Source organism: Sturnira hondurensis, unplaced genomic scaffold, assembly GCF_014824575.4.
Source record: "Sturnira hondurensis isolate 20B ecotype Veracruz unplaced genomic scaffold, ASM1482457v3 Scaffold0008897, whole genome shotgun sequence".
Taxonomy (NCBI): Eukaryota; Metazoa; Chordata; class Mammalia; order Chiroptera; family Phyllostomidae; genus Sturnira; species Sturnira hondurensis.
This window is the reverse complement of record NW_028081528.1, coordinates 2,675,573-2,695,278: the sequence shown is the minus strand read 5'-3', so window position 1 is coordinate 2,695,278 and position 19,706 is coordinate 2,675,573.

Here is a 19,706-nt window from a genome sequence, read left to right as displayed (position 1 = left end):
AGGGGGTATTCACCATTGGTCTGACACTCAGCTGGGTGACGATGCAGTGACAGTCCTATTGGTTGCTTGCTTCATATGTCCATTCTGATTGATTGGCGTCCATGCCTTTTGTTAATTTAATATTTTGAATATTACTCCCTAGTACTGGGAGTATAACAGAAGGAAAACAAAATGAACCATCCCTTCCCAGGCTGTTTCAAACAGATAGACATGATATGACAATTACAATAGAGTATGGCAAGGTCAAATATAATATAGTAAAAAAAAAACCAACAAAAATAAAATACTAGCAAAGGAAACAAGACAACAATGTGAATTGGAAAGAGAGTCCAAGACCATGTCAAGAAGGGCTTTATTACATTTATCAGGAATTGTCGACATGATTCCTACCGGGTTTTAAGCAGGGGAATATGCTAGACAGAGCTGTGTGTTAGAAAGATCTTTCTGGCTCTAGCATTAAACATCCCCTGCTGCCCTCCCCTGGCCAAGTCCCAGCAGCCGAAATCTGGACTGGGACTCCTCTGTACACCAAGGCCAGTTCTGAAAATCAGCGACTCGTGCTGTGTCCGTGCAGCTGGAACATCTGCCACAGATCCTCACTCAGAACGAGCCATTGCCTTCTGTGGACAAGGAATGTCAACTTCAAGCCCTGGCTGGTGTGGCTCAGTGGATTGAGAACGGGCCTGCGAACCAGACGATCGCAGTTCGATTCCCAGTCGATCGCAGTTCGATTCCCAGTCGGCACATGCCTGGGTTGCAGGCCAGTTCCCCACAGGGACTAGTTCCCAGCGGGGGATGCAGGAGAGGCAACCATACATTGATGTTTCTCTTCCTCTCTCCTTCCCTTCCCCTCTAAAGAAAATGGATTAAAATATTTTTTAAAAAAAAGAAATGTCAACTTCCCTTTGCTTTAATGTCCTTATCTGTCAAGTGAGCTTAAGTCCCTACCTTATAAAGTAAAAACATATAACCCTTTCTAGCACGTAAGACTCACTGGGTGCTTCATGTACAACTTTCCCCAACCTGATGACAGAACTTTAAATGACAGCAATTACTGTCATTTTACCATATTCATAATCTCTTACTGTGTTTTTCACAACACTGATTTTTAGATTTACTTAAAGTGTTTTTGCAATTCCTCTTTATTCTTCCCTGTTCTGGTTTCACTTGTTAACCAACAATAATTTTGACTTTTGCCTTTCCTTTTTTGTTTGTTTGTTTCATCAGCATGAATGGAAGTCTCATTTGCCAACTTGTAGTTTGTGTTAACTTCCTAGACTGAGTCTCAATATGCCACCTCCTACGAGATGGGGGCCTCTCCACACAGGTAGGAAAATGGATGACATGAGCACCTATGTGTCTAAATCAATGGCAAGAAGAGGAGCTCCGTGCAGTCTGCAAGGAGTATTTCAGGTCACACATGGAGAGGGAAGTGCTGCTGAGATGCCCCATGACATTGGCCTTTGCTGACCTGAAGTTTTATGCAACTTCTGCAGAAGGGAAGGAAAAATGTGACCTGGTTGAGCTATGACCTGCCAAACTCAGGGCTACATTGAAATAAATATTTCAGCAGACAAAAATATGGAGGTTATTTGTCCACAAAACTTGAAAAACATTTACGGGAAGGACTAGAGGAGTTCCCACATTTTCCTGTATTTGTCAGAGGCGGTGACAGAGCTGTGAGGGGGGTGTCCGGAGACTCTGAAAGGCTGCATTGGAACCAGTGGGCTCTATGTCATCATGGCTGGGTGAAAGAATTGGTAAAGACATTGTTTTAAGAATGTTAGGAAACAAAAAACATAATTTGCATGACCTAGTTTTCCCCTATAAGAGAAGTAGTACATATATAAGTTATCAGATGCTGAGAGGAAAAGCACCTCTCTGAGGGGCTGCCCGAGAGTAGCCCCAACCGGCTGATGCCCTACAGAGTTGGCTCGATTTTTCCACTCTCTGCCTCCCTGAAGAATAGGCCTTCTCCTTCTGTTTTGCTTTCTCTGGTTTCAGGTTTACCATACCTGACAGGTCTTTGACGCTCTGACTAGCCCCTTTGGTTTGAAGCTTATCTATTTTTTTTCTTTTTAGCTTTGTCTGAGAACTTTTTCTCTCATCTTCTCTTTCTTTTGAGAAACATATGGGTAAGGGAGGGATAACTTAACTCAGAGCCACATGTGAGCCTCGTGTCTACTCTATCGTCCAGCCCAGGATCACAGAATTATAGTCCAGTTTAGTATAGTAGACCCAGATTTAGGGTGGAAGAAAGCTGAAACTCTATTTTGGGCGCCAAGTCATTATTCTTTGACGGTCTTTGCAACCGCTTGGAAACCAAGTCGTGTTCCCACTGTGGCATTGGCAGAAGCTCTCTGGTCAACGTTCCCTTTTCCCAAATCCATCGTAAATGTTTTCCCTGCAGTGATTGTTTGCCTAACATTTCCCCACTGTATTAGAGGATCAGTCAGTTTCCCTGAGGAGATTACTCAGACAGCAAAACCCCGTACGTATATCCAGGGGATTCAGTTCCACACTCTTCACATTATCCAGTGTACCCTGAGGCTAGCAAACAGAGGCAGTGTGTCCAGTTTAATCCCTGGGCTCTGGAGACACAAAGGTCCACATTTTATTTCAGCTCTTCCACTGAGACAAGGAGTCAGTTATTTTTTAAGTTATTACTAGAGTTTGTAAAAATTCGACATTTACCAAAGTATACTACACATATAAGGTGTGTAAAGCTTGAAATTTCACAGAGTGAACACCTCCATGTAACTAGCATCCAGATCAAAATAGAAGACCAAGAAGCCCCCCAGCAGGTTTCCAGGGGCTCCCTCCAGGAACTACTCTGAAAAGGAACCACTGTCCCAAGTTCAAACACTATAGACTCTTTGACCTTGAACTTAAGTCTTGATTTCTTTATATGTAAAATTGGAAAATAAGAGTACCCATTTTAAAGTATGTAAGGATGAAATGAAATAATATAAAGCACTTTGCACAGGGTTGCATGCTGAATAAGCTCTTAAGCAGCAGCTCTTACTATTTACTTTCCTTCTTGCTTGAGATGGCCTGCCACAAGCTTGTCTGATGCATGAAGTAAGCGCCATCTCTTTCCAAGGACTGAAAGCTATTTTTTCACAACCTCCCAGGCTCTGTATTTGGCCAGGGGAGGTAGGGTTGTGACAACCCATGGAGAAAAGAGAAGAGAGAGACTGCAAACACACAAACAAATGGGGGTTACCAAAACACACTTGGTTGCCAGAACAGAGAAGAGGAATAGAGTGAGAATGAAGTGCATTTTTTCTGTATGAAGAGAGGGAGGGGATCTGATACTAGGTGTCCAAAGGCAGAGACATTACATCCAAGGTGAGCAGCATGAGACCCACAGCCATGGAAACTTCTGACGCTGCTGACGCCCTGGTGGGATGTAAAGCATAGACACTCTGGTGGCACCTTGGTATTATCAAGGAACAGACTATTATCTTGGTATTATCTTCAGGAACAGACTATATTCAGCATAAAACTTCTACTCAGGGCTTACCTCTGTGCTTCCTTGAATACTAATTGAGAGGTTTAGACTAGTATCTATAGGCTCTGTCTTCACCTCTGGCCTTCCAAAATTTCTTCATCTCACCTCCATCTTCTGGACACTGCTTTATCTCTCATAATTCTAGTTCGCAGGCTCCTCTCCCCCTTCTCAACTGTATACCATTCATGGCCCCATGAAATAGCATGAGAAATTTTCTGTCCTGAAAGCAGTTTGCTGTGTAAAGATCCTGAGCCTTAGACTTTCATAAAGTTGTTTCACAATGAACCAGGCATATCATCTCAACTTCTGCACAAAGCTCAATTAGTCCTTTTGGGAGCCCAAGACTATTTTAGAGAAGTCATACATGGCAAACCTTTTTTCTTTGCCCCTAAATCATTTCCTGGGATAATAAATTGATTGGTTTGATTAAAAGTTGAAAATCATCACAGATTCATGGAAAGCATACAACCCTGCAATTAACCAGCTCTCCATAAAGCTTCATTTCCTGTATCTCTCCTTCGGTCAGACTCAGCACTGCAGCATAGAAAAGTATGCAGAGTGCTGACTTAGAAGCCTAACGCACCTGGATTTGAAATTGGGCTGCACACGAACTAGCTTTGTGATCTTGAGCAAATTTTACAACCTCTCTGAGTCTTCAACTCCTCTTTTATACAAGAGGGTTGATAATACTCCTACCAGTATAGTATCACTAGGAAGCTAAATAAGAGTGTCCGCCCAGAGTATCTTGCTGAGCATCTAGCACAAGGTAGAAAATAAATATAACAATTAATAATAATAATAACAAACTTGCTCTGTTTTGACTTGATTATATTTTGTAATGGTTCTTTATGTAGAGCTAATATTAGATGACATTAGAAGAGCAAATATTTAATGAGAACCTTACAATGTGCTAGGCATTGTGGAAAGTATTATCTTAAATTTCACAATCACTCTTTGAGTTTGGTATTATTTTCTCCAGTTTGACAAATGAGAAAAAAAGGCTCCTTTACCTGCCCAAAGTTCTACAGGAGTAAGAAGTAGAATGAGTGTTGAACTTAGAAAGTTTGAATCCAGAGCCCATGATCTTAACCACATATCTACTGACCACGTTGTTCTTCCACTTGTTCTGTTTCCAGAATCAATTTTAGAGCTTGTCCAATACATCTGTAACTGCTTTTTAATAAACCACATACATATGCTTTTGCAATGTACTGGGGTTCAAGGTTTTGATTCCAACACATTTGCCAAACACGTGTGAATGCAATGTGTGAGGAAGGTACTTGGGGTTAAACAATTCACACATCCTTTCATTTGTATTTTTCTAAAATGTCATGCTTGTTCTTCTGAATCACAAGTAGTAACTGACATTTTGAACTGTTCGCCTGGTGCCATTCTTTCTTGAAACGAGCATAGTTTTTCCACAAGTTCAGTTCTAAGGATTGCCTTCCCTAACAGCCATGCTATCAAATCAGATTCACAGTGTTTGAGAAGATCATTAAATTTCATGTTGGTCAGTTCAAGACCAATAAGAATTGTGGCTCGCAATGTTTACTTGCTAACATTAAAAAAATGTTAATGCGAATTCTCAAACAAGGGTGGGAGCCTGGAGAGAGAAAATGTCTTCATACAGCAAAGAACTGTTATTAGATACTCAGATACTAGACTTGTTACTAATGATAAAGCAACACTATGGGGCAGATGTTCTATGCTTAACAGAAATGACTATGCTGCATCTTCTCCTTGCCACTCAGGGAGTCTCTTTCTCTTAATTCCCCTACATCTCAGGTTAGCAGTTTTTTTCTGTGTAATACATCTCTCCACATGAATTCTTGTATCTCTGGGTTATTCCTTCACATCTGGCTACTCAACAGCATCTGCTTCTTAATTCTCACCACTGCTGGCATCTACACATTCAACTTTTGATACAATGTGTACTGCTTGCCAGGTACTCTACAAGCTCTGGGATCATGCTTGCATCCTTCCCACAAGACTCACACAATTGAGCTGAGACGTCTGTGTACAAATGTGTAGTGCTGCGAAATCACAGGGGCATGCAAAGGCCAAAGCTCAGAGGAGGGGATGGCTAACTCTGTGGAGGGGGATGGTAGTAAGGGCTTTACAGGAGAGTTGGCCTTGGTGCTGCTTACTAACAAATGCATAGGACCTTCACTTACCAAGTGGACAAGAACATTTGAGGCAGAAAAACAAACAAGCCCATTTGTAAAGGCCTGAGATAATGTACGATATTTAGGGACATAGAAGTTGTTTCTAATTTCTAAGGGATAAAGCAAGTTGTAGAGAGCTGCGGGTACTTACAACCTAGATTAAGAATGAACTTTGATATCTATGAAAAGTCACCACTCATTTGCTTATACAAAAAGTATTCTTGAACACTTACTACATGTTAGTCTCTGTGGTAGGTCCTACAGAGCAAGTATCTGTACAAATACCACACAATCCAATGGGAGAGGCAGACTATTAAGCAAGAAATTATGATAAAGTGCTGGAGCAGAGAGTCCAACCTAGGCTAAGGAATCAGAGTAGGCTGCCTGGGGTACTGATGTTCAGTATGAGAGAAGCGAATAGGAGTTAGTTAAGTGAAGTCTGCAGGATGCAGTGGGGGAAAGAATATTGAAGTCAGAGGGAACTGTCTTCAAAGGCATAGAGGCATCAGGGACCTGGCACTTCTAAGTAATGGAAAGAATTTCAGTACGAATAGGATGGGACCTAAGGTGGAGCTTAGCGCTTGGTGGAAGGGGCTGGGGAGTGCCTGCCATGAGAGGCCTAGTAACCATGTTGAGGAGTTTATACTTTATTCTGAGAGCAAAGGGGGCCTTTAGAAGGTTTGAGGCAGGGTATTCAAAAACTATTACTCTGGCAGCATTACAAGGAATGAATTAAAAGGAAGTAAAACTAGAGTTGTTAGACTAGTTAGAAGGCTAGTTAGTAGTAGTAGTAGTAATAATCATCATCATGATAAAAATTCTCACTGGCACTTAGTACAGACTTGTCATGAGCCAGGTACTGTTCCAAGGGCTTTTGTAACTTATTAACACATTTAATCCTCATGATAGGTACCAGCCTCCTTTCAAAGATGAGAAAACTGAGCTATGGCAATATGTTCAGGGTCATAGAGCAAGTTGCAATAGAGCCAGAATTAAAACTCAAGCCACTAGTTTTAACACAGTCTTATTATCCCACTTAGATGAGATATTGGCATAAATTAGAGCAGTGAGAGTGGAGGAAACTGAATTGAATAGAATAAAACAGAATAGAATAGAATAGAATAGAATAGAATAGAATAGAATAGAATAGAATAGAAATTCTGGAGGGAAAACCCCATAGAATTAAACAAGACAATAAGAAAGAGATGAAAATTACTTTACCCTTGTCCTAGGAAGCCCCTTTAAATAGCAAATAATTTAAAAAACAAACTGTGTTTATATTTTAACTCACCAGATATAATGGCTCCCTATCACTCAAATATCAAATCCATACTCACGGAGGCATTTAAAATCCTCTGCTAAATAAAGCTCTCCCTCATCATTTATTAATTAAAGCTACAAATGTTTAATGATGCATTCAAAGCCAAGTTCAGTGCAAAGTCATGGAAATCACACAGCACACATAGTTCTCGCCGCATAGATGTCTCAGAGAATGTGAGCCGGTCCAGCTGTGAGCATTCTACATGGATGTTAAATGCTCAAGGGCAAGGGCTGGATCATGCATTTTTGGAATCTGATGCACATGTTATATTGCTTTCTTTAGACATTAATTTTTTAAAAAAATACATGATAAAAAGGTATTTAAATAAATTTTTGATTTTCAGCAATTTAGAATTAATAATAAAACATGTGATATATTAAACATGTAATATATTCAGATTTAGAGAAAATTGCTGTTGTATATGTCTAAAAATGAAAAAATTAAACATTATATAATGTATTTAACTTTTTTAACAGCTCAGTAATAAAAATGCAATTCAAGATTTTAAATAATGTCTATTATGTTTTATCACCATAATCACTAGCTATCAAATCCTAATTGGACTGAATTTAAATTACCTCTTGGGGATAACTGTCGCATCATCCAGAGAAGCTGACATTTCTGGGTGATAGATTTTGCTGCCAGATTGCCCTGTTCACTGGAGGATGGTGTAATATAGTCATAATCTTGAAAATACACCAACTTGATTTAAAAAGCAATTGGTTAAATTTTTAGAGGTTTAAAATATTAAAAAATACTGCTCACAGACATTGGTTAGAATGTTACAGTCCCTGAAGGAATTAGAAAATTCAAACTATGTATTACTCTCTACTTGGAAATAATAAAGATTTTTGCTAAAAAAATTAAAAAACTGGAAAAGCTGGGACATGCATTAAATTTCTGAGGAGGGAACTTAGTGCGTCTAAAGTCAGAAGGACAGGTTTCATTTCAAATCTGACATGGATTCATTGCAGGAAAAAGCATGTTCTGATTGCCCTCTGGTTTCCCCCTTCATCTCCTGGTGAGGACGAAGAGAGCCAACTGCTAAACGGCGTGGTCCGGGAGAGTCAGCACAAGCGCCTGCAGGGGAGGGCTTCCTGCATCAGCTGGAGATTCGCCGTTTTGTCAAGAACCAGCTCTTCACTGATGTACATTGTATTTTCCCAATAAGGGATATATCTCCCACAAAAAACGTGTCTTTCTGATGGAAAAGTTTGGGTTTTTTCATCTATTTTTTCCTTGTCCTAGATGTTAAAGATTAGTGCTAAAAATACAGTTTTTAAAAATGATCAAATTTTGAACTGTAGCTTCAGCTAGAAATCAACTGAACTAAAAATAATCAATGGAATTTTTGACTTAACATTTTAATTTGCACTCTACCTTCTCCGTGTTAGGTTTCTTTTGAGGTTACTGATCAGAAGTAACTTAACCGAATATAAATAAAACCCCAATATAATGTAGTTCCTCATTTCTGACTAAAGTTATCTTATTCGAAAAAGCCTAATTATTGATCTTCATGTTTTTTTTAAAGCATGTAAATATATTATCCAAGTTTCAAAACCCTGGGGCTTTATCATTCAATGACACGAGGAAATTGATGTGAATAACCTCTAATTTTTTAAAAATCCTCACCTGAGGACATTTTTTCATTGCTTTTAGAAAGAAGGGATGGGGAAGAGAGAAATACCAAGTGATTCCCTCCCATACTCACCTGGATGCAGGGGTGGAGAGGTTGAACCCACAACCTAGGTATGTGCCCTGACCAAGAATCAAACCTGCGACCTTTTGGTTATAACATGGTACTCCAACCAACTGAGCCACATGACCAGGGCTATGAAAATCATCTAAATTCTTACTTATTTTGACTTATATCCAGAATCTGCGAGTTATACTTTGGAGGTTTGTTTTAAGGATGTGAAAACCCAAGCTTTGTTTCAACTAAAGTGAATGAATATTCTCATATTCAGATGATTCTCAAATCTATAATCATGGACCTAAATGGCTGATACTTGTTAGAGAAATATATAAGTCATTTAGAACCATAACTGAATACATTTTGACAAATAATCATTGACATAATATTTTCATAATATGAATTAACTTTTCCTAATAGTTGTTTAAAAATACCTACCCCCCTCCACACAAAAACCACCCTTTTTTGCAGTCCATGATTTTGCTATATAGCAATAATCTTCCTTCTCCCCTCATTCTGTGCCTAGATCTTCGTGAAGGCAAGTGTTCCTGGCCTCTGTTGTGATTGGCTCAGTTCCCCCTCCCTCATCACGTCATTGCAGGCAGGGTGCTCCTAATAAGACCTTATGCGTATCTACTTAGAGACAGTCAGACACTTTTATTTGGTGACAACATGAACAAACTGCATAATAAATGAGAGATTCCTTTTCTCCTGCCAGAAAACCTGGCTAAAGCCAATGACCTAGAGCTAAACCGAAAACACACTAAACGTATATGGACCTGTCGGGCCCACATTCTGCAAAATGGTATCTTTGTATCATTATGACTTGACTTTTCTATCAGCTTTGTCGATTACAGCCAACTATAGTACGTATATAGAATAGAAGTTCCACAACCAACTATAAAAAAACCCATTGGCTTACATTTTCCCTGAATGAAACAAGGTGCCAAAAGTTCCCAAATGATCAGTGTGGCCAGGACCAGGTATCTGGTCAGACCCATGAATCTGATGGAAATTGGAAGACGGACAAAGAAGAAGCTAAGTAGAAGGATCCACAGCTCCAGGGAGCAGACCTAAGACATCCAGAAAGCAGACCTAAGACAGATAGTCTCATGAGGATGAGGGAGTCTCAGAGTATCAAGTTGGTTAACATCATTTATTGTTGGAACAGGAGATGAAATAAAGTCTAAATGATCCGGTGCTGGTGGCTGAGAGAAAAGCCAGCAGTTTTCAGGGAACGACTGCCAAGCTGCAAAGTTGGGGCCCAGGTGCAGGAATAAGAACCAGACAATAACAAAAGCTGGACCCCAAAGCTGAAATCCAGGCCTGGGGACTTGAGGGCCAACAGGACCAGAACGGGACCCACAGAAAGAATGCTGGAAGGTCGTGTGTGAGCAGTATGGAGTACGCCCCCAGTAATCCTCCAGGCCTCCAATAACACACAACCTTGAGACAGACCAGACAGGCTGAGGCGGAGCAGACCCTGGAGGGCTTAGTGGGAATGATTTCTGGGTTTAGTTGAATAGGACGTGAAGGCATAGACAGGCCGTCCAAGTAGAGCAATGCTTTGCATACCACATCTGATCAAAGGGGCCCCCTTTCACAAATCCTACTTTTCTTTAAATGTATAAATCCTTGGAAGACTATAAATCTTTTCAGATTTTGCTGCTTCAAGGCAGAAACAGACCTTGACCCTTTTCTCTTTTTCTCCACCTGGGGAGAGTGCTACCAGAGACAGTTCAAAGGGAAGCCGTGTAGTCTAGAAAGTTCATCTTCCGTCTTAGTCTCCCATTTATGCAGCAATTTCTCCTTTCTAGCAGAGATATTAACAATGTCCTTCCTGCTTCCTTCTCCCTTAAGACAGGGTCAGATGTCAAAGCCTGCTATTTATCCTTTTAATTGAATAACTGATTTTAATCTGAAGTTTAGCCTGGCCGTGTAACCTTAAATACGCAGCTTCATTTTAGATAGACCATTCACTTCTAACTGCTTAAAGACATGAATTTTACCCACCAGGTAAAGGGGAAGTGGGAAGGGCCCTGTGAGTCAGTAGCAGTTGAAGTTGGTTTGAGGTGGGGGAGGGGTGGTGGCACACTAACACTCTGGTAACCCTGCCTCGAACGTGAACTTGGTGCTTGTAAGTTATGTGACAGAAGGGAGAAAACATTCTTTCTCAAAGAGAGCCCATGAGTGACCAGGCAGACTACTTAGGTGCTACAAACAGACTCCTACAAATTAAAGGCCTGGAGAAAGCCTTGGCCTATGGAAGTTGAAAGATTTTTTTTTTTTTATCGAACTACTAAAGAACTCCAAAACTATGGGAATACTCAAATGATCGTATGTCTGTACTCAGGAAGCATGAATATCACACATGATTAGTCTAGTCCACAGGACATCAGTTCTGTTACAAGCTGTGGATTCTATTTATAAGTAAATGGCCGGTTCCCACAACTGTAGTTGATGAGTGAGTAATCTAATTCAGTTGTCATGGCAGAGAGTCAGGGCTTTGAAAAGTAGTCATTTTTAACCTTCGCATTGTTTATTGTTATGCACCTGACAATGGGTTTAATTTTTAGATATTTAGGCCTTTTCCTTATGTATCGTTTACCCTGAAGGCAGTCATTTCCGATGGTGTTTGGAATTCCACATCTTAATTCTTCTCGAAGAACAATGAAAATAAACAATCCATTTTCGGTCTTTCCCTGTTTCCTTCCTAAATAAGGCCTTTTCACTGATGCTGGCCCTTGCTGGCCTGTGCCTTCGGGTCCCATTCCCACTGGATGTCTCTCTCATCTAAAGCGGTCTGGAAGGCAACAGAGTTTTCATTCCTGTGTTATTCTAGAAAGGAAAGGTTTAATTTCTTGCTTTAAATTCACTCCCCATCTCTTCCCTATCCTCCCCCAACACGTTCACTTCTGACTCGGTAGGTTGTGACTTTCAAGTTCTTAAACTAAAACGTAATGTCAAAATAAGCATTATTTCACCCTTCAGGGTATTTTTTTTATTGTGGTTGTTGTTTTAAATTTACAACTGGTTTTATTTCTAAGCAATTATGCATGTGGTGGATTTCTTGACAAGTGAGGAAAGCCTACCATTGTTTTTAAATATAACAAAATGTTTATGAGTGCTCATCTAACGATTAATGATGTTGACACAACATTAATTCTTGTAGGCGAGTAATAAAATTTGTGGATTTTGATTTTTAAATTTTCTCATCATAATTTGGAATCAATAGTTTTTTTTTCCAGTCCTAAGCAGGCCTAAGTCCTGGGCCTCTCCTGCCCCTGGATAAAACCCCGGCCTGCCGCCAAGCATTGGCAACGGGACTGGTGGAGTCCCCTGCAAGAAACAGAAAGGAAAATGCCTAGAATACTTTAGATGAACTGCTACCGTGAGACTTCCAATGTCTCCTCTCTGAGTTTCGCCTCCATATTGTTATTTACCAAACCACAGAGTCCACATCTGGATGAGGAAATGTGTGACTTCTGACAGGAGCTCCAGGGTCTGACCAGAGAAACCATTCCAAGCTCTCGTTAGGGCACCGATCAGTTAAATGTGTTTAGTACTTCTGTCTATAGAGATGTCGTAAATGATCTTATATTGTTAAAGATCTTTATCTAGAAAAATAGATTCCAGAGGCCCCTTTTCTCGTTATTATTTCCCCAAATCATTAAATACACAGTAGAATTTTTGTAAAACATGTGAAATTATATATTTATTGGCTGTAGATGAACTTTTCAGTTGAATCTAGGAATGCGTAAATTTTCAAAATTATTATAGTTTTACATGAAAATTTAACTGAGTTCACTTGGAAAAATTCCTTAATGTTTGCTTGATATTCTATCTTCAGAGGCTATAGTTCTGATGACAAATTATATTAAATTGGCAAGGAGTGTATTCTCCTTTTTGGTATCAGGGATTTCCTCTTTAACACCTTTTCTTAAACTTATCATTGATCCTGCCACAGACATTTATTAAAACTGAAAGCACACGCAGATCTAATTTCTTTCTAAGTGTGACATGTAATCTGTGCCATTTTGACTGGCTTTCTTGTTCTCAAGAGTTATTTTTTTGCCCAGCTTTGCTCAGATGATTGTATTTTATCACTAGCCAACTTAGATTGTCATACTAAAGTGATATTTTTTTCTGAAGGGATATTTTAAATGCCACTTTTAAATTGACAAAGTTGGTGAGCCCAGGAAAAAAAATAGTGCTAAGAGCAAACAGATGTCTGCTCTGGATGAGAGCTTTTCTCTAGAGATAAATAAAGTAAATAACAGCCCCAAGCTGCCATAGTTTGCCATGGTGGCCACAACCATCAGAGAGAGTAAAATAAACTTACATGAGTCAGAAAGTGAACTTTGAATGTGTGACATTCACTTTGGTTCTGACGTGCGGTACTCATTTTAAATGCCTGCTTCAGTCACCTTCAGCTTGTATCTGGCACTCTCCTTAGGCAGTCATTCCAACTCACTATTAGCAGTGATGTTAACACAACCGAATCACTCATCTCTGGCAAACGCTTGTGTTCATCTAGTTTGCCACATGCATGATGTTTGTGATTTACTGAGCACTTTTTATCAGAACTTTATAGCTTTTAGAGGCAGTGTGTCACCCCTGAAAAGGGTTACACTTCACGCACACACGCTAACCAGCACCAGCTCCCCAGGGAATGTGCTTTCAGCGTCTGACCAAACTGGACTGTGACTGTATTTTCTCATCAGCAAAAGTGAGTATCCATTTCTCCTCTCCTTTCCTGAGCTTCTTAATGTCAAGTCCTTTCCTCCTATAGAATATACATGGGAGATACTCAGACAGGAGAGGAGAAGCATTACTTAAGGCAATTAAATATTGTAAATATGGTTTCTACTCCTTAGCGTCACGTATCCTGAAACAGAAAAGAAAATGTCATTTCACAGAACACATTCTTAAGTAATGTTCACACAGCATTCTATGTGACTTTGTATTTGAGATATTTTGTCTAATTTTTTCCCAGTGAAAACTAGTCAAATAAGGACTAACAAAATGTACACTTTGTTCTTTTAGAGGATGCTATACCTTTCATAACCTCCTCTGGCCTAAAGGATTTTTGGAGTTTGCAGTAAGTAGTCTGTCAAGTTAGTCCCTTTTCAGTTCATTAAATCCTCAGGGGGCTCATTCTGTCTACTTGATCATTATACACACATGCTTTATCTCCATTCTCCCTTCCTGTCATAAAAGTCTTTTCACCTTTGAATTCATTCATTTTTTATTCATGCAAAAACTCTTGTAAATGATAGAAAGAAATATTAGAGCACTATACACCATGAAAGCATCAAGTTGGGCAGAAAATATATAAATGCACCAAAAAAATTAAATATAAAATAATAGCTAAGGGATGCCAATAAGTGGTATAGTCTAAAACCACCTTGAGGAGAAAGAGAAGACAGAGATCCATTTAAGACATAAATGAATTTCCCATGATCCCAGAGAGCTGATTAGTGGGGCCATAAAACTAAGACGTGTTAGCATACAGGAAAAGGGATACCTGAAGGAAGGTACCATCTGACACAGGTGTTTATGTACGTATCTACTGTGGTACGCCTACCATGTCTGGTGCGCATGTAGTATTTCTTGTTCATTGGTTATATTAGTAGGATACATAATTCAATTGTGGTACTGTGCCAGGTGCTAGGGATATGAAGCTGGAGAGATGTGATCTATGCCATGTGGAATTGACTATCTGGGTGATATGCAGTTTCACTGGGTTTGAGACGTCCTTAAATCTAATTTCCAACAGGAAGTTTTGTTTTTTCTCCTTGTTCATCTATTCAACAAACATTTCCTAAAGGTCTACTTTGTTTTGGACATTCACAAAGGCACCAGAGTGAAAGCAGGCCATGTGCTATTTTTAAGGCCTTATATTCTGCTGGGACTTGGAGAGATAGCTAACAAATAATTGAATAAATAGTGTGTCAGGTCGGATGAATTCTACGGGAATACTAGGGGCAGATAACACTGTGAGGAGAGTAGTGGAGCTATTTGTGCATGGGAAGGTCAAGAAAGGTCTCCCTGACAAGATGCTTGAGGGGACCTCAGGAGAAAGAGAAGGAAATGTCATGGGGCCCTTTTAGGGAAAAGCATCTCAGAGAGAAGAAGTAAGAGTAGCGAAAGCCGAGTTAGCCAAGTGTTTGTTCAGAAACAGTAAGGAGGTTAGCTTGGGTAGATAGGGGTTAGCTAGGAGGGAAGTGGTAGAGATGACTCAGAGAAAAAGGTGAGAAGGGGGTCAAGTCACCAAATCCCATCAGGCATCGGAGACGTGGGGAAGCCAGACAGCCTCGTGTGAAATCCTCGCAGGGCTGCTTCCTAGCTGGGCTCTCAGATGAGTTACCTACATGCTTTGAACTCTTGTTCTCTTACCTCACAAAGTGGGGTAATAAGGGCTTCTTCCTGGTTATTATGAGAATTAAATGAACAAATACATCTTGCTCTAAAACACTCAGAATTGCTCCACACAGAGTAAATGCTGAATAAATAAATATTATCCATCATTACTATCACAATAACTGATGGGTCATGAATTTCTGTCATTGTCCCCATTTATACAGCCCTGCCATCCCTCAGGTTGGGTTGTGTAAAATAGCTTCCCTCCCAGTTCAGTTAATTTTCCACCAAGTCATTACCTTTCTCTCTCTCTCTCTCTCTCTGTCTTTCTCTTTCTCTCTCTCACTTAAATACTACTATCACCATCATGTGATTTATGACTTCTTTTTTTTTCTTCTTAAGACTTTTTAAAAAGTTTTTTAAGGTTTATTTTTAGAAAGAGGGGAAGGGAGGGAGAAAGAAATAGAAAGAAACATCAATGTGTGGTTGCCTCTCACATGGCTCCCACTGGGGACCTAGCCGGCAACCCAGGCATGTGTCCTGACTGGGAATGGAACCAGCAACCCTCTGGTTTGCAGGCTGGAGCTCAGTCCACTGAGCCACACCAGCCAGGGCTCATTTATGACTTCTTATAAACTGCTCCAAACATGGAGTTCCGAAAGCTCCTCCTGATTTTGCAGTTGAGCCCATTTGTTCAGTCTCGCTGGTCTTTCTGCTCGCTCACCTTTCAACACATCTGTCTCTGAGTCTGTGCAAGTCATCGGAGCCCGGGGTTGGATCACTATACATCTCAGCCTGCCCTCATCACACCTCCTGGACCCTACCTTCATTTCTAGGTCTGCTCCATTCTCAAGAGAACCATCCAGAAACTACTTGTTCTCTCCTTTCCTTTTCGACCCTATCATTGGATAAATTTGGTTTCCACATTTTGCTGTTATTTGAATTAATTGCTATTGCAACAAGTGTGAATTCAGAGCACATCATAGTGTTTAAATGAAAACCTTTCCAATTGAAAAAAAGACTTCTATGGGGAAGGGAGTCAGGAGATCAAGAGTCTCAGTTGGTAAAAATATTTACGCCTTTCATAGTTTATGAATACCCAAATGCTTTTGTGATGGTGCATTTTTAGTAGATGCAACATGAAAACAGATAAACTGTCAAACAGAAACCAGCAACTTCTCAGAGCTTGTGCCAGGAAGAGATCATTTTATAATATAAAACATATTATCTTTCATAAAAACAGAAAGCAAATATGTAACAATCACTCCCATAGCGCTTGTGCCGCTGTGTCATTTTGACGTTACTCCAGTGCAGTTACAGTCATGCGTTTTGTTTTGGCATCCCTGGAATCCTTAAAGGAGACATTCTTTCCAAAGAAGTCCAGAAGACTAAAACAAGATTTCAAACTTCAATCTCGAAATTTTGCCTCATGAAATACAATTTGCAGATTTTTGGCATCTTGTGCTGTCTATGGAATATATATATATAAAACATATATACACATACAGGCTTGAGTAATTTTCAAAATATCCTTATTTCTAATTTTCTCATTTGAAAAATGTTCTTTCAATGAGAAAGGGGTGGAGGAGAGAGGGAGAGAGAGTGTGTGTTAGAGAGTGTTAACCTCATGTTAACCTGATTGTAAGATCTCAGGCCAAGGCCTGATTAACTGGGCTTGAATCTAGTGTTCTCTCTGGGAACCCTGGCCAAGGAGGCATAGCCAGGTAAAAACTCGACTCCATGGACACATAGTTGAAAGGGGAAAGAAAAATTCCCACAGAAAGACGATGATAGTTTTTGAAGAAAAGAAAGGTGCTAGGCCGATCATATGTGATACATCAAATGCATTACTGGCAAAACCCACTGTTTCTCATATTTATCTACCAGACCAAGAACAAGGAGGAGAGGCATACTATGGCATGGGTATTCTCAGTAAAATTTATCCTTAGTAACAAACATATAATGCAAGACAGAAAGAGAATAGGATTTATCCAAAAATAAACCAAAAACTTACTTTTCTGAAAACGAATTTTTAAAATAATTACTTATTTAACTATCAAGAGCAATTCATGGTCAGAGAAACTTTCTATAACACAAAATAATAACAAATACAATAAAAATATAAACTTTTCCTATTTTAGGCTTCAGTTTCTCTCCCCAGAAGAAACAGCTTAGCAGCTTCTAATACACTCTTCCAGAAACATTTTATGGACATATTGGATAAGAAATCATATAAATGACTTCACATCTGTGTTTGTATGCATTAGATGTATGTGTACATGTATGTATATTCCTATTTTTACCCAAGTGGTAGCATGGCATTCATACTCATTCATAATACTGCTGTGTGGGTACATCATAATTAATTTTTCCAGAGCCATATTGGTGAAACATCTAGGTTGCTTTTTTCAGTATTGCAGTGAATAGTCATGTCTCCATATCTTTGCAAATGTAGTTTTGTGATAAGTTCCTGGAAGTAGAATTGCTGGCTGAAGACTATTGTCCATAGCTTTACTATCAAATGGTGCCCCTCTAAAGGGTATCCCCACTCACACTCCTGCTAACCAAACGTGAGACCGCTACTTTCCACGCAGACTCATCAGCACAGTGTAGCACCCACTTCTCTTTCTTTCTGGCAACCAGTGGAGTGTATTTCACAACTGTATGGCTCTATTTATTCACCTGGTTAATCACCACAATCAGTGATCTCCTCTCAGGAACACGATCACTGCTTCTGTAGCATTATGTCTTCCCATTATGAACATTAACTCTTCCTCATTTCCATAAAGTGAAAAATGTGTCTCATTCTTTTGAGTGTTACCCTCAATTAGGAGAAGCAGGGGGAAAGAACCTGGCTTAGGCCTTAGACCATGGCATAGACAAAGGAGTTATATTAATACTACCTGACACCCCAAACAGAAAAGGCAAATGGTCCTTAAATTAACTCTGAGCCTTTTACAATTAATTAGTCCTCCTGGTTGCAGTTCAAACTCAAAATGGCAGTCCTGCAAGGGGATGTGTTAAAGCACCATACAAGTGAGATTTGTCTTTTGGATGTGACTTTGGGGAAAAAAATTGAGTTTCCTGATTTCAAATGGCAAACTCTGTTATTACATACTTTGTAATTTCAAAGAGCATCTGTCATCACACAAAGACAAATATACTTCCAAAAGAAAACATCTGGTACTTTTTAAAACAAGCCCCAGGCCAGCTCTGCACAAGGAATGGAAAATGTGCTATAGATAGAGTGTTATTTCATGTTGCTTTTCATTTAATCAGAGAGTGTGGAATGTTTGCATTAAATTAAGCATCTCAAAAATCAGCTCTCTTCAAGGGCTTAGAGAAATTGAGAGGGTCTTTTTTGAAAAAAAACATATGTTTATCCCCATAGTAATAAATAATGTGGACATTAGGTTATGTTAGTCCTCTGAAGAAGAAATTATTTGTGGAGATAATGTGTGTTAGGGGTGGGGGCTGCCTAATGCTTGGTGACTGTGTTTTTCCTTGTGACAGTTTGTGTTCAGTGAGTAACACTATTCTTCATGAAAAGCTTCCTAATCTGACAGGTATGAATCTGGGCTCTGAAAAAGCTCTAGCAGTCTTTGTCACCTAGTGCACATTTTAAAAATCAAAGAACATATGGGGACAATTCAGAGAGATACATTAATTTAGAGGAATCACTTTTACAATTCAAGGCACAGACCAGGCTGGGAGCCAGTATTTTTTCGTTGTTGTTTTCATTTTTCCACAAGGGCTCTGCAAGTGCAGGGTAGAAAATCTTCAAGCATTTATCATGTTTTGCTAGCTCTCTCAGAATTGATAGATGGGACAGAGCCCACGGCTGGCCTCTGAGATAAGACACATCGCTAACAGTGAAGTGAGTCCTCGTTATGGAATTGAAAATGAGGGCAACACTGCCACTTACTTGATCAGCATCTCAGGTCAGTGAATCTCAGGGAAAGAGGCTAAAGAGGTAACAGTCAGTGTCTGGCCTGCAGTGCCAAATTCAGAGGGCAAAGGGCCAAGTTCAAACTGGTGTCTAGTGTCATTTGTGCAGTGTTGTGAAGACACCTGATAGTAGAATATGATCCTGTGCGTGACATCATTTCACATGATTTCTTGTCTATCGTATGCCCCAACTTAAGGTAATTTATACATAGAATAAATATGTTCTCTGAATTTAGAAATCATTAGAAATAACCATAGTGAGCCTCAGTGGGAGGGAGGGTGAGGCTGCCTCTAGCTTCCCTGGAAGAGTTGTCATTTCTTTGTGTAGAGGTCGGGGGTTAGACTCTAATTTCTCTTTAAATCTCTCAAGGAGACAACTTTCTTAACAAGCCCACCTGTCCCCTAGCTAAGATTTTCTCCGTCCCTTCCTTCTCCCCTCGGAATACACTTTGGCTCATCAGTGACCTGTTCTGATGTACAGATGCTGCCTCTGCGGCCATCTAAAGCCTTTCCTGTTTACTATATAGCCCCAGGCCTCCTTTTGTTCCCACTATTTAGTTTGGCGAACAGGGCATTTGTCTGGCAGTCGGATTCCCCACTTCTCACACATGGAGGAACCGGCAGCGGCCAGGGGGAGCAGCGGGCCTGGGCTGGGGATACAGAGAGACATCCTTCCCGGGGATCCTCAGCCTGCGTCTGGTG